Here is a 15,888-nt window from a genome sequence, read left to right on the forward strand (position 1 = left end):
TGGAAGCTAAGCAAGGTCAAGCCTGGTTAGTTCTTGGATGAGGAACCGCCTGGGAATTCCATGTGCAGTAGGCTAAGGTCAATATCCTAGATTTGATTTTCCCTGCTTAATACTAATCTATTACAAAAAAAGGGGGCGGGGGCCTCCAGGGTTCTTCTTTCCTCGGTGGTGATGTTCTTTGTTTTTCACTGTTGCAGTCATCACATTTGAGTTATCTGCTTGCAGTAGCCCTCAGTTGGCCTGATTAACAAAGTCTTGGGTCCTGCGTTGGTTGCTGTCCCTTCTTTCGTGACGTCAGGTCATCAGGGGTATAAAACATGCAGCCGATGCCATTACATCAGTCTTTCTTGCCGTGCGGTGCCCAAAGCAGAAGCAGTTCGCAAGTGCCGGTTGGCCAACTCCTGAAATTTTCTTTTTCGAGTTTCAGAACCGAAGTCTTCAACTAAAAGCTAAGTACCTCATTGGGGAAACTTTTTCTTGCTCTAAATCGATGTCAGTAAAAGTTAATAATTGCATTATTTGTGGAAAGCAAATACCTTTTAAAGATAAAGATGTTCACTCGTATTGTATCCCTTGCCTAGACCCTGACCACAACGTACCTCACTGTCAGTTTTGTGCCTTATTTAAACCACGAACTGTCCGTCGTCTGTATATTTTTGCTTCTAAATATTTTGGTGCTCGGTTTAATTATCCTGATATGTCTTTGGTAAGCCATCAGACTACCGACATTCCGAAAAAATGCAAAGGTAAAGACAGAGACAGGCTGCCTAGGTCCAAAGCTGCTGACGACGCTTCTCCTAAGCCAGTCGCCAGTTCACCGGTACTCAGTGAGGCGCTTTCGCAGCCCCTGATACCCACTACTTCAGATTCACAGGCCTCTACTGAGACCCATTCGGAGTCTGGTATGCCGCGAGATTCTTCAACTCTGGAACCTGCGGATGTCTCTACATTGGATGGGTCCGGAGCCGCTGTGCATGCACCGGTTTCTGAGGGTGTATTCAGGCCTACTGACTTGCGTATTAAACCAACGCCATCTTCTTCTTCAAGGCCTAAAACTCGAACCATGCCTAGAAAACAGACGCCCAGACCGCATGGTCAGGCCTCTATGCCTAAAAAACAAATGATAAGAATGGCTGAAGACCTTATTACTTTAATTAGGGGAAGCCAGCCTTCCCCCTCTAAGAGACCCAGGACTGAGTTTGCTTATGATACTTCCGACCAGGATTCTGAATTTTCTGTTTCCCCTGATGACCAGGATTTACACTTACCTACCTATGAGGATGCTGATGCTGAGGACTCTATTCCCTCTGCCCCCCCCCCCGCAGAGGATTTCTCTTTTGGTGAAACCTTGCATACTCTCAGCGAGCATTTTCGTTGGGAAAGTCAAGATTTCTGTGATTCTAAAAAGAGGCTTAGAGATTTCTTACTCCTGCCCCAGCACAGGCTTTAAGCCATACCTCCTGTACTAGACATTGTTGATAATGCCTTTTCGGAATCTAGCTTGGCCCCTGACTCTTTACCTCCTCCTCCCAGAAAACCTGACAGATATTACAGGGTCCCTGACTCTCACAAGTTCCTTTTTAAAAATCCTACTACAGATCCTGAGACCATTTCACAGGGACCCAAGGAAGGGCATTAAAACTCCTACCAAAAATCCTACCCCCTCTGATAGAGACTCCAGGGCGTTGGATAGATGGGATAAGAAGGCATACACTTCTGCAACTTTGACCATTAGGGCCTTACACTGCCAATTTCATATGTTAAAGTATCAGCAGCATTTTATTGGATTGCTTAAACAGAAAATGATGTTGACTCCTTATTGTGCGGAAAATAAGGATTTACAGGATTTACTGCATTCAGCTGAACAAGTTGGAAAGCATAATTTGCAGTGTGGTTTTGATTCACTAGAGGCATCTTGCAGGGCTGCTGTAACTGGGTCTGTACTTAGAAGGCATACTTGGCGTAAGGAGCAATCCTTGCCAGATCATGTTAAAGCAAAATTACTGCATGCTCCCTTAAACCAGGATCGCCTGTTTGGCAACAAAGCAGAAGAAGTTCTTAAAAAGATGGAGGAAAAAGCTAAATCTATGCAAACTGTTAAAGATTTTTTACAAGTACAACCACCAAGGTTTAGTAGGCATTGGCCTTCCAAGAATTGGTCCTTTCCTGCCTCTTCCAGACCTTCTCAGTCCAAGCCCAGATCCAGCAGAGCTCCCAGGCTTCATTCCCAGGGTATGCACAGGACTAAGCAGTGGGGTCCTCCACTTTCAAACCACGGAGTAATAAAACTCTCCCCTATGGTAAACTGTCTCAATGACATATTTTTAAAACTTCCAAGCACTTCTCAACTGACTTCCCCTTTGGGGGAAAGATTGCTTTTCATGCAAAGAACTGGGAGCTCATTACCCAGGACAAATGGGTTTTAAATATATAGTGACCCAGGGATACAGATTTCGCTTCCACTCGTTACCAACACCAAACGAGTGGCCAGATCTACCCTCAAATCAGTGGGCAGAGGCCCAGAAGCAAGTACTTCCTCTCTTAAGCATGGGGGCTATTCAGTTGGTATCAGAAGAGGAAAAGGGACAAGGTTTCTACTAGAGACTTTTCCTGGTACTCAGAAAAGACAATTTATGGCGTCCTATCTTGGACCTGTGTACTCTAAACACCTTTTGGTGATTCCAGAATTCAAGATGCTGACTCTTCACCAGTTGCTCCCTATGCTAGGCAAAGACGCCTGGTTGGCAGCACTAGATTTAAAGGAAGCATACCTGCACATCCCAATCAGGGAATCTTGCAGAAGATACCTACACTTCAAAGCAGGCTACACGCACTATCAGTTCACTGCACTGCCGTTTGGTTTTTCTACTGCGCCCAGGGTATTCACAAAGTGCCTAGCTCAAGTCATTGCATTTTGCAGGCAAAGAAATATTCAAATATATCCATACCTGGACGATTGTCTAATTCAGGCAGAAAGCCAGGACATACCTTTGAATCATCTAGCCTTTGTACAAACGGTGCTAACCTGTCTGGGGTACACCATAAACAAAAAGAAATCACACCTGGTACCCTGTCAACAAATTATATTCCTGGGAGCAGGCTTGAATACAACTTCCCAGATGGCTTTCCTCACAGTAGAGAAACAAATTCATTTGACAACGTACTTCAAGCAAGTGGTCACAAAAACCCTGCTATCTGCAAGGCAAATACTACAAGTCTTGGGGTTCATGGCCTCCTGCATTCTTCTAATTCCATATGCAAGACTGCTTATGAGGAAACTACAGTGGTATCTAAAAAGCCTATGGTGTCAGCATTCTCAAGACCTAGAAACAATGATTCCTATTATACCTTGCCTACGCCTAGAGTTCCTTTGGTGGGTAGAGGCCTGCCACCAAAACAAGGGACTACCTTTCACACCACCCTCTGCTGCCCAAACCCTAACAACAGATGCATCAGACTATGCATGGGGGGCTCACCTGGCAGGGAAGTGCATTCAGGGCAAATGGAACCCAAGTCAAATGCACCTGCATATCAATCAAAAAGAAATGTTTGCTGTACAGAATGCTCTGACAGCCTTCAAGGGCCACATTCTTCCAGGACAACTAATGGTAACGATGGGCAACACCACTGTTATGTGGTACATAAACAAGCAGGGGGGTACACATTCTTACCCCCTCTGCAGACTAGCCATGGCATTGTGGAACACAGCCTTGAGCTACCAAGTACAACTACAAGCTCAATTCCTGCCAGGAAAATTAAATACACTGGCAGACGGACTAAGCAGAAATCTCATGGACCCACATGAGTGGAAACTGGAACCAAGGATTTTCAACATGTTGACAAGCAAATGGGAGAGCCCAGATATAGACCTGTTTGCCTCTCCCCAGAACTACCAATTGGACAAATTTTGCACAAGGACTCCCCACAAACAAGCCTGGAAAGTGGATGCTCTGTCCTTCAGCTGGAAAAACCTATCAGTCTATGCCTTCCCCCCTCTGCCTCTGCTCTCCAAAGTACTACTAAAAGTCAAACAGGACAAACCAAGGATGATTTTGATTGCTCCAGACTGGCTGCACCAGCACTGGTACCCCGTCCTGCGCAGTATGTCACTGTTATCTCCATGGCACCTGCCTCAGACTCCTTCCCTGCTGTCTCAGCAGGAGAACCAGATTCTGCACCCTCAGCTTCTAACACTGAACCTTGCAGCCTGGCTAATTACTTAATCTCTCCTTTACCATCCCTCAGCAAACTTGTGATGGATATCATCTTAGAGGCAAGGAGGCCTAGTACTAGAAAATCTTATGCGGAAAAATGGAAAAGATTCTGTGCCTGGAACCAATCTCAAGGGATGAACACAGCAGTGCCCAATTTACCTCAGATTTTACAATATTTAACTGAGGCTTCACAAGGGCCTGTCTTTCTCCTCCATCAAAATTCATGCCTCAGCCATTTCAGCTCATTATAACACAGAACCTCCCCTTTTCTCTCCTCCACTGCTCAAGCATTTCCTCAGAGGGGCCAAAAATTTACGACCACCCAGGAGAGCTCCAACTCCAGCCTGGGACCTTAATTTTGTATTGGAAAAGCTCACTCTTCTTCCTTTTGAGCCAGCTGCAACTGCAGAGTTAAAATTCCATTCTTGGAAAACAGCTTTCCTTTTAGCAATCACTTCAGCAAGAAGGATATCTGAATTACAGGCCCTTATGGCAGTGGAGCCTTTCATCATCTTTCATGCTGACAGGGTGTCCCTCAGGAACAATCCCTCCTTCATGCCCAAGGTGGTATCCAGTGTGGCCCTTAATTAGTCCATTCCTTTGCCAACCTTTTTTCCTAAGAACAAAGGGGAACGGGTACTGCACTCCTTAGATGTGACAAGACAACTTAGATTCTACTTGGACAGGACTAAACCTCAAAGGAAATGTGAACAACTGGTGGTGGCATTTGCTGCAAGGGCAGAGGGGAAGGCTATTTCAAAGCAAACCATTTCCAAATGGATAGGCCATTGCATTCATTTCTGCTACAAGCACCATGGAAAACCTATCCCACAGGGGATCAGACCCCACTCAACCAGGGTTGCATCTACCTCTACAGCCTTTCTATGAGGCATCCCTACCAGGGACATCCTAGAAGCTGCTACCTGGAGTTCCCTACATACTTTCACCAAGCATTACAATCTGCCAATTTTCTTTAAATCCAGAGCTGGCTTTGCCACTGCAGTTTTGCAGGGCCTTAAAGTTGGTCGTAATGCTATCTAAATTCCTCCTCCCATTCTTAGCTTTGAGAATCTACCCAAATGTGATGACAGCAACAGTGAAACACAGAGAACATAATACAGTTGTGTACACTTACAATAAATGTAGATGTTCGAGTTTATTCACTGTTGCAGTCCTGGTTACCCTCCCTCCAGCTCCCTTATTTCTCTTGGCTATACCTCTACTCTCCTTTACTATGTTCAAAAGCTTTTTGGTGTATTTGCTTTTTTTGTTGGAGATATAACCTTGTATATTTATAGATTTAATTCCTTCCCATTAGGGGAGCACCTGACATCTGGGGCAAGAAATACTGATGTAATGGCATCGGCTGCATGTTTTATACCCCTGACGACCTGGCGTCACGGAAGAAGGGACAGCAACCGACGCAGGACCCAAGACTTTGTTAATCAGGCCAACTGAGTGCTACTGCAAGCAGATAACCCAAATGTGATGACTGCAACAGTGAATACACTCGAACATCTACATTTATGGTAAGTGTACACAACTGTACTTTGCAGTCCTGGTTACCCTCCCTCCAGCCCCCTGACTTTTCTATGCTTTCTACCTGTCCACTTTTTTGGCCATATCTTTTGATAATGATATTTACTTTTTACTGAAGGTGATCCACACCATGTAATTGCTTCCTATTTTGGGGGGTTCTGACATCTGTGGCAAGAAAAACTGATGTAATGGCATCGGTTGCATGTTTTATACCACTGACGACCTGACGTCATAGAAGAGGTGACCGTGTCCGATGCAGAAATCCCAAGACTCTGGTATTCAGGCTGACTGAGGGCTACCTGCAGGCAGATAACCCAAGTGTGATGACTGCAACAGTGAATACATTCGAACATCTACATTTATGGTAAGTGTACACAACTGTACTTTCTTCCTTCTTTCAGCCACAAAAAGAACATTTCCAAACAGCCTTTACTCATTCAGCAGGCTACAAATTTTGCTTAGCTGCAAATGGGTGACTGCTGTTTCATTTTCTTGTTTCTCAGACCATTCATCTTTTTCCTTGTCTCCCTGTGTCAAAAAGCTCTCTGTTGAATAGGGTGAGGAGGTGCTATGTCTAAGAACATCTGATGTTTTGAGGACCCTGAGGCAAGTAAACCCGAGAAAAGCAGCTAATCCTGATAATATTATGGGAAGGGTTCTAAGAGACTGTGCTTACCCAACTGTTCATTGTACTAACAGATATATTCAACACATCCCTGCAACTAGCCATTGTACCCAGTTGCTTCAAAAATACCACAATCATTCCCTTACCCAAAAAATCCCAACTGACAAGCTTAAATGATTACCGGACAGTTGCTCTTACATCAACAGTAATGAAGTGTTTTGAGCAGTTGATCAAGAACTATATCTCTTTAAGCCTACCTGCAACACTGGATACATTACAATTTGCTTATAGATCTAACCGCTGCACAGCTGATGCAATAGCTATAGGGCTTCATGAATCCTTCGTACATCTAGAGAACAAGGATTGCTATATTAGAATGCTGTTTGTCAATTTTAGTTCCACCTTTAACACTGCCATCCCCCAGAATCTGATATCAAAGCTGATCCAGCTGGGCATCAACACCCTCCCTGTGTAGCCGGGTACTGGACTTTCTCATCAACATACCCCAAAAAGTATGTGTGGGAAATAACAGTTCAGCCAGTATTACACTGAGCATGGGTGTCCTTCAGGGCTGCATCCTGAGTCTCCTGCTGTTCACCTTGTTGATGCATGACTGCATGGCCAAGCATGAATCCAACAAATTCATCAGTTTTGCAGATGATACCATTGTCGTAGGTCTTGTCAGAAATGGTAAGGAAACAGCCTACAGGGATAAAGTTGAGCATCTGATAGGCTGGTGCAACAGCAATAATCTGCCCTTAAATGTAAGCAAGACCAAAGAATTAATAGTGGACTTCAGCAGGACTCAGAAGATGCATCAACCTCTGGAAAATAAGGTTATTGTGGTGTTTTTGACTCTTTCCACTAAGTTCCTGGGGGTGCACATCTCAGAAGACCTATCCTGGTCGACTCATATTAACCACATAGTGAAGAAGGCACAACAACATCTGCACTTCCTATGAAAACTGCGGAAGGCAAACCTGTCTCAGTCCTTCTTCAAACCCTTCAACAGGGGGACCATCGAAAGCATCCTCTCAAATAACATCATAGTTTGGTATAGTAACTGCAAAGCATCTGACTGCAAGGTTCTCCTGAAAGTAATGAGGACAATGGAAAAAGTTATTGGTTCCTGCTCCCATCCATGGATGATCTGCACAAGAGTTGGTGTCTGGAAAGGGCTAGGAAGATAATCGACAACCCCACTCACCCTGCCATGGCATGTACTTCCTTCTTTTCTTGGGCAGGCGCTTACACTGTAAAAAATCTAAACTGAACAGGAGCTTCTTCCCTCAATCCATAAGGCTGCTGAACTTGATTGCCAGGCATGACAGCAAGTAATCTGATCAGCATGCCACTTGCTGTGAATTGTCATCTATAGTAATCACTCTGGCTAATTGCTTTAGTAACTGGTACAGTTATCCTGTTTTCTTATGCTATTACTTCCTGAATGTGCAGTAGTCAGGAGTGAGTCACCACTCCACACGTGCAATATGAACAGCAGAATATATCATACTAGAGCTGATGAAGTGCAATATCTAAGCAATCACAATGTGACGTCATAGTCTTTCCAATACCTACTAGTATAATGTCTTTCTGTTGAATTGTGGTAATTTATTGTGTTGTTAATATTTTAAATATTACTGTATGTGCATTAGTCTTACTGTCACTCAGACTATGTGTTCATTATTATGTCTTGCACTGGGACCAAAGCAACGTAATTTTGTTCAGCTTGCATTGCTGTATATATCTGATCGACAGTAATGTTTGACTGTGCTATAGTCCATTCAGCCACCATGGATTGATGGTGTTGGTGGGGTTAGATACATTTTTGCAGCTGTCGGAGTGTGCTTGGCAGGTAAGGGAGAAACCACTTTTGCTGGCTTCGGAGGAAGAGCATCCAGTGCCTCTCTGCCTAGGTGAACTGAGATGCCTGTCATCAGGAATGATGTGCCTTTGAGGAATTGGTATGCTTCTTAAGAAATTATCATCAAAAAGAAGTAAGTTAAGCATTTATCTTTTCTTGTATCTCTAACTTTGGACAGGAGTGTTTTTATTTGGGTTCAGGCTGTTGTCGCTTCTAATTCTGGTTTTAATGGTTAAAAAAAAAGAATTTTTAATTTTCTGAGGATTCCTAGTATATTGGACATAAGTAATGATTTTGATGGACAACTTTCTCTCCTCATGTAACCAATTCTGATTCTGAGGAGAATAATTCTTCCAAGGGACTACCAGAAGAAACTTCTTTTTTTGAAACCATATCCAGAATGACCCAGATATTTCAGTGGGAATATAATGATAGTCCACTGACCTTGAAAAAAATCTTATGATTTATTACTGCTGGAATTTCCTGAACCCACCACTCCTCTTCTTCCAGCATTGGTGGATGTGTTATTACAGCCTTCAACTTATCTGATAGCCAGCTTGAGGCTCCTAAGAAAGCAGATGGATTGTCTAAAGTTCCTCTGTCTACAGACTTTTGTTTTCCAAACTCACGTCAGACCTTGTGGTGATTTATTTGGTAAATCCTGTTGCAGCTAAACATCTGGTAAATGCCAATCTTCCACCTTTTATAACGATGAGAAATCCTTTGATAGATTTCGGGGGAAGTGTACACTTCTGCCACATTTATTTTTAGAATTCTTAATTAGCATCTTTTCAGAATGTGAGGAACATTAGCGCCACCTTTCCCTCTTCTGAGGAAAAATCTTCTATGAGTAATCTTATTGCTTCTGTGACTTAGGTGACAGGCACTCTTTGACTCGTGTTTATGATTCTGTGGATGCCTCTTCCTATGCAGTTGTAACTGGAGCTGTGTTGAGGAGATTTGCTTGGTTATATGCACAAAAGGGACCTTAGGAATTTAAAGCTGAAATTTTGAACTGTCCTCTAGATAGGTAGATGTTCTTCGCGTTTCACTGTTGCAGTCATCACATTTGGGTTATCCTGCCAGGGGTAGCCCTCAGTCGGCCCGAATACCAGATGCTTATTATTTCTGTGTCGGTTGCTGTCACTCCAGGACTGACGTCAGGTTGTCAGTGGTATAAAATTAGGCAGCCGACACCATTACACCAGTCTTTCTTGCCGAGGAGCCCGAAGCAGAAGTAGTTTGCACGAGTGCCGGTCGGCCGCTACCTGAGTTTTCATTTCCAAATTTAAGTTGAAGTCTTCTAAATCTAAATACCCCAATGGGGATTCTTTTTTCTTGCTCTAACCGGTCAGAAAAAGTTAACAATTGTCTCACCTATGGAAAGCAAATACCACACCGAGACTTCATTCTTACTGCATCACCTGATTAGGCCCAGACCATGAAGTCCCTCGCTGTCGCTTTTGTGCTTTGTTCAATGCCAGAACTATATATATATCTTATATATATTTTCACTATCAGTCCTCGAATTCCGATATGGCTTCGGTAAGCCATCTGACTACCGATCTTCCTAAAAAATGTAAGGGTAAAGACAGAGACAGACCGCACAGGTCCAAAACTGCCAATGACACTTCCGTTAAGCTAGTCGTCAGTTCACTGGTCCTCAGTCCTGATGCCTGCTTCTGTGGATTCGCAGCCACTACCGAGACCCTTTCTGTATCTGGTGTGCCGCAAGACTCTTTTTCGACTAAGGATTCTGCAGATGTCTCTACCTTGGATGGGTCTAGAGCCGCTGACCAGGCGCTGGCTTCTGAGGAAGTACTTTGCACTACCGATATGCGACACAAACTGACAACTTCTTTCGCGTCTTTAGTTCTTTCTTAAAACTACAGAGTTTCTAAGGCCCAGTGTACGAACTACACCCAAAAAAATAACCCAAGCTCAGGCACCTGCTTCCTTGCCTCAGTCTCAAATGCTTAAAATGGCAGAAGACATCATTATGCTTATTAGGGAAGCCAGGCTACCCCTTCCAAAAGAAAAAGAGACTTGTCCCCCAGTAGTTTTATCTGAACAGGAGTCCGATGACTCTGATGCTTTTGAATATGAAGACATGCAACTCCTCTCTGCTTATGAGGATTCTGATGCAGAGGAATCCATTCCTTCTGCCTCTCCACCTGAGGATTTTTCTTTTGGTGAAACCCATCATACTTTAAGGGAGTATTTCCAATGGGAATGTCAGGACTACCCTCAGTCAAAAAAGAGACTCTGGGAATTCTTAGATTTACCACAGCACAACCTTTGGCCATTCCTCCTGTCCTGGATGTTGTTGATGATGTTTTTATGGAATCTAGTTCGACTCCTGACACTCTTCCTCCTGCTCCCAGGAAACCTGACAGGTACTACAGAGTCCCTGACTCTCACAAATTCCTTTTCAAAAATCCTACTGCTGACCCAGAGGTCATCTCCCAAGGACCTAAAGGAATAAAAGCAACCTCAGCTAAGAATCCCGCCCCCTCAGACAGGGATTCCCGAGCTTTAGACAGATGGGGTAAAAAGTATACACCTCTGCTACTCTTGCTATGAGCGCTAAATTGCCAGTTCCACATGCTGAAATATCAGCAGTATACCATGGAACTCCTCAAACAAAAAATATCTTCCTTTCCTGCTTGTGCAGAAAATAAAGAATTACAAGAGCTTATGCATTTTGCAAGCCAAGTTAATAAGCACATCTTGCAATGTGGCTTTGATGCCCTAGAAGCATCTTGCAGGGCAGCAGTCACTGGTTCTGTCCTTAGAAGGCATGCTTGGCTTACGGAACAAACCTTGCCCAGACCATATCAAATCAAAATTATTGGACGCGCCTTTGAACAAAGATAATTTGTTTGGCACCAAGGCAGAAGAGGTCTTAAAAAAGATGGAAGAAAAAGCTAAATCTATGCAGACAGTTAAAGACTTTTTACAAGTCCAGCCTCCGAGGTTCAGTATGCATTGCCCCTCCAAGCACTGGTCCTTCCCCCCCCCCCCAGACCAGCTCAGCCCAGACCCAGGGGAAGCAGACCCCCCAGACAGCAGCCTCAGGTAATGCAGAGATCTAAGCAATGGAGTTTGTCCTCTTCAAAAACAGGGAGTGCTAAGCCACCCCATTATGGTAAGAACTCACAATGACTTTACACCTCCACCCCTTACCTCTGCCGTCCTGCTTGTGCTCCTAGGAGGCAAACTCTCCTTCCATGCAAACAACTGGACCTCTATTACCAACGATTGATGGGTTCTCAACATAGTGTCCCAGGGATACAAATTTTATTTCCACACTCTGCCAACCCCAAAAGGGTTCCAAGATCTTCCTCCAAACCAGTGGGCAGATGCCAAAAAGCAAGTCCTTTCCCTGGTCTCCATGAGGGCAATACAGCTTGTACCTGTAAACCAGGTATGCCAAGGTTTTTATTCCAGACTCTTCCTGGTACCCAGAAAAGAGGGCACCTGGTGCCCAATCATTGATCTATCCATTCTAAACACCTTTCTGGTGATACCAAAATTCAAAATGCTCACCCTCCAGCAACTTCTTCCTGTGCTTTCCAAGAATGCTTGGTTAGCCACCCTAGACCTAAAAGAGGCCTACCTACACATTCCAATCAGGGAATCTTGGCAGGAAATATCTACATTTCAGGGCAGGGTCTTTGCACTTTCAGTTCTCTCACTTTCCCTTTGGCTTATCCACTTTTCCCAGAGTTTTCACAAAATGCCTGGCTCCAGCTATTGCTTTTTGCATACAAATATATATTCAAATTTACCTCTACTTAGATGACTGCCTGATCTAGGCAGACAGTTAGGAAAAGCTGTTACAGCACCTGACCTTTGTAAAGGACCTGCTGATATCCCTGGGGTATACTCTCAATTAAAAGAAATCAAAACTAGTCCCCACACAAAAAATTGTATTCATGGGAGCAAGCCTGGACACAGCATCCCAGATGGCATTCCTTACTCCAGAAAAACAAGCCTACCTGACAGACTACTTTCCTCAGCTAGCCACCAGAACCCAGTTATCTGCAAGGAAAATCCTGCAAGCTCTAGGGTTCATGGCCTCCTGCATTCTACTCATTCCATATGCCAGAGTGTATATGAGGAAACTACAATGGTACCTAAAAAGCCTTTGGTGTCAACACTCTCAAGACCTGAAAACTGTCATTCCAATGATAACTTGTCTAAGGAAAGATTTTCTTTGGTGGGCAGCAGCATGCAACCACAACAAGGGACTTCTCTTCTCACAACTTCATGCAGCCCAGACCCTCACCACGGATGCATCAGACTATGGCTGGGGTGCACACCTGGACAGCAGGTGCAGTCAGGGCTATTGGAGCCCAAATCAAATACATCTGCACATCAACCAAAAAGAGATGCTAGCTGTTCAGCACACCCTGACAGCTTTCAGACCCCTCTACTGATCAAAAGAGGCAACACCACAGTGATGTGGTATATCAACAAGCAGGGAGGGACTCTCTTATCCTCTCTGCAGGCTTGCCATGACCCTTTTGCACACAGCCTCAACCATGCAACTACACCTGCTAGCACAATTCCTGCGAGGCTTCCTAAACTCTCTGGCAGACAACTTAAGCAGAAACCTACTAGACCCATATGAGTGGCAGCTAGACCACAGAACCTTCAGCCTTGCAACCCAGAAATAGGGCACCCCAAAGGTGGATCTCTTTGCTTCCCACTCCAGTCATCAGCTCAGCAACTGCTGCACCAGGGAACCTGACAGCAAGGCCTGGAAAGTGGATGCTCTATCCTTCCAGTGGGTAAATCTCTCTTGTCTATGCATTTCCCCCTCTACCACTCATTTCAAGGGTACTGCTCAAAATAAGGGAGGAAAAACCGAGGGCAGTCCTGATTGCCCCAGACTGGCCACGCAAGCACTGGTACACACTGGTGCGCAACCTGTCACCCCTGCCACCATGGCACCTACCTTAGATCTCAACACTCCTGACCCAGAAGGATGGAGAATTCATGCATCCCAAGTTGCAGACCCTCAATCTGGCAGCCTGGCTTATTCCCTGACCTGTCCTCAAGTTGCCAGCCTAAGCAAACAAGTCCTAGATTTTATACGTGAGGCCAAACACCCCGGCATTAGAAAATCCTATGCTGACAATTGGAAAAGGTTTTGCACCTGGATCCAGGCTAAGGGAGCCGAAACAGCACAGCCCTCCCTACCTCTCATCTTAGATTACCTAGCACACCCACTGCATAGAGGTTTATCCTTCTCTTCTATTAAAATTCATGCATCTGCCATCTCGGCTCATTACAGCACAGAGCCACCTCTCTTCTCACACCCACTCCTCAAACAGTTCCTAAGAAGTGCTAACAACTTAAGGCCACCCATAAGTGCTCGTACCTCAGCTTGGGACCTTAACTTTGTGTTGGAAAAGCTCACCCTACCCCTCTTTGAACCTGCAGCTTCAGCAGAGTTAAAATTCTTCTCTTGCAAAACAGCCTTGCTTCTGGCCATCACTTCAGCTAGAAGAGTTTCAGAGCTACAAGCACTCATGGCTGTAGAGCCCTTCATTGTTTTCCATGCTGACAGGGTCTCCCTCAGGAGTAACCCATCCTTCATGCCTAAAGTGGTGTCCAGTGTGGCTCTCAACCAATTCATTAATTTGTGCACCTTTTTCCCTAACCCACAAAACAAGGGGAAAGCATTCTGCACTCTCTAGATGGGCACAGACAGCTTAGATTCTATCTGGATAGGACTAAATCTTTTAGAAAAACTGACCAATTGCTAGTCAGCTTCACAGCAGGGGCAGAGGGCAAGGCCATATCCAAAGAATCTCCAAATGGATAGTACACTGCATCCATTTCTGCTACAAACAGCATGGGAAACCACCCCCAAAGGGGGTCAGGGCACATTCCACCAGGGCAGCCTCCACCTCTGCAGCTTTTCTCAAATGGGTCCCCACCAGGCTGCAACATGGACTTCTGTTCATTCCTTCACCAAGCATTACCACCTGCTTATCTTCTCCAAATCCAGGGCAGGCTTTGCCACCGCAGTCTTGCAGGGCATCCTAGTCAGCCCTCAGTCTTCTTGACTGCCTCCACCCTTTTCTTCAGCTTTGAGAATCAACCCAAATGTGATGACTGCAACAGTGAAACATGAAGAATATAGTACAGTTGTTTACACTTACCATAAATGTAGATGTTCGAGTGTATTCACTGTTGCAGTCCTGGTTTCCCCCCCTCCATCCCCCTTGTCTCTCTCTCTCTCCCTGTCTATTTATCTATCTGTCTATCTCCTCCTCTCTCCTTACGGAGAATTTTTGGTATTTACTTTCTACTGGTGGTGTTCTTCCACCATAACCTTGCTCCGTATTTGGGGGCTCCTGACATTTGGGGCAAGAAAAACTGATGTAATGGCGTCGGCTGCCTGATTTTATACCACTGACGACCTGACATCAGTCCTGGAGTGACAGCAACTGATCCAGAAATTCTAAGCCTCTGGTATTTAGGCTGACTGGAGGGTGAGCATTTTGAATTTTGGTATCACCAGAAAGGTGTTTAGAATGGATAGATCAAGGATTGGGCACCAGGTGCCCTCTTTTCTGGCAGGATAACCCAAATGTGACGACTGCAACAGTGAGTACATTCAAACATCTACATTTATGATAAGTGTACACAACTGTACTTTTTGGGGCCACTCACTGCAGAGCTCATGAAAAAGTGTGATGAGAGAGGGAACTGATTCAGGGAGTCACTCAAGTTTGTTAAAGGTTTTACACCTACCTCTGCAACGTTTTATGAAAAAAATAAAATAAGCAGACACAGCAAACATCTGGAAAGTAGACATTTAAAAACAATGGCAGAAAGGAACACAAACTAGGGCATTTCAACAAGTTTAAATGACTATCTGCCAAGTGCTTTCCCCTTCTCACCTTGGCAAGCCATTAAATCCTCCCAACATTCCATTTTTGTCTTTGGCAACAAATAGTCTCAGACAAATGAATTGTGAGAGTTCTTCATCAGGGATCAGTTGGCAGCAAGAATCCCCTCCCTTCTTTTCAGGGGTTCCTCTTCGTCTGCCAGATCGCACTGCTTTTTTCCCTTCCTGTCAGTCAACATCTGCTGACTAAGGATGCGACAGAAGCAGTTTCTCTTTCCCTGATGGGGAAACATTTTTATTCCTGAATATTTCTTGTTCCAAAGGAAGAATTCTCATGGAGACCAGTCATGGATCTTTCTTTTCTAGACTAGTTACTTACAAATACTATAATTTCACAACTTGTTACCTCTAATCCTCCCTTTAAATTTTTCTTTAGTAACCTTACCTTTAAAGGCTGCTTATCTTCATATTTTTTCTTATCTCAATGACATGTTTATTTTTGCAGAGTCTTTTTCAAGTGTCTGGAATGTCTCATTTGGATGAGACATTTCCTACACAGGCTGGGGTTTTAGGAGAACATATAAAAGTTGTGCATGAGTTCTTCTTGCAAGATTATTTTACTTGGATGTCTCCTAGATATCTCAGTTAAATAACTTTTCTTCCACATGAAAAAGTACGTCTGTGTCTATGTCCACCCTTGCATTTGTAACTCTGAACAATTAATTTGTGTATCAGATTTGGTGCTTACAACTGGTCTGCAGTGATGCTTCATTGTCTT

At 44.3% G+C, this 15,888-nt stretch overlaps 1 protein-coding gene across 2 annotated transcripts in view; it reads left to right on the top strand.

The window, feature by feature from the left end:
• The window catches only part of PKNOX1 (PBX/knotted 1 homeobox 1), a 1,629,974-nt gene that overhangs the window by 67,279 nt on the left and 1,546,807 nt on the right, over positions 1-15,888 (top strand). The window lies entirely within an intron of this gene.

Source organism: Protopterus annectens, chromosome 5.part0 (assembly GCF_019279795.1).
Source record: "Protopterus annectens isolate FY-2018-M chromosome 5.part0, PAN1.0, whole genome shotgun sequence".
Lineage (NCBI taxonomy): Eukaryota > Metazoa > Chordata > Ceratodontiformes > Protopteridae > Protopterus > Protopterus annectens.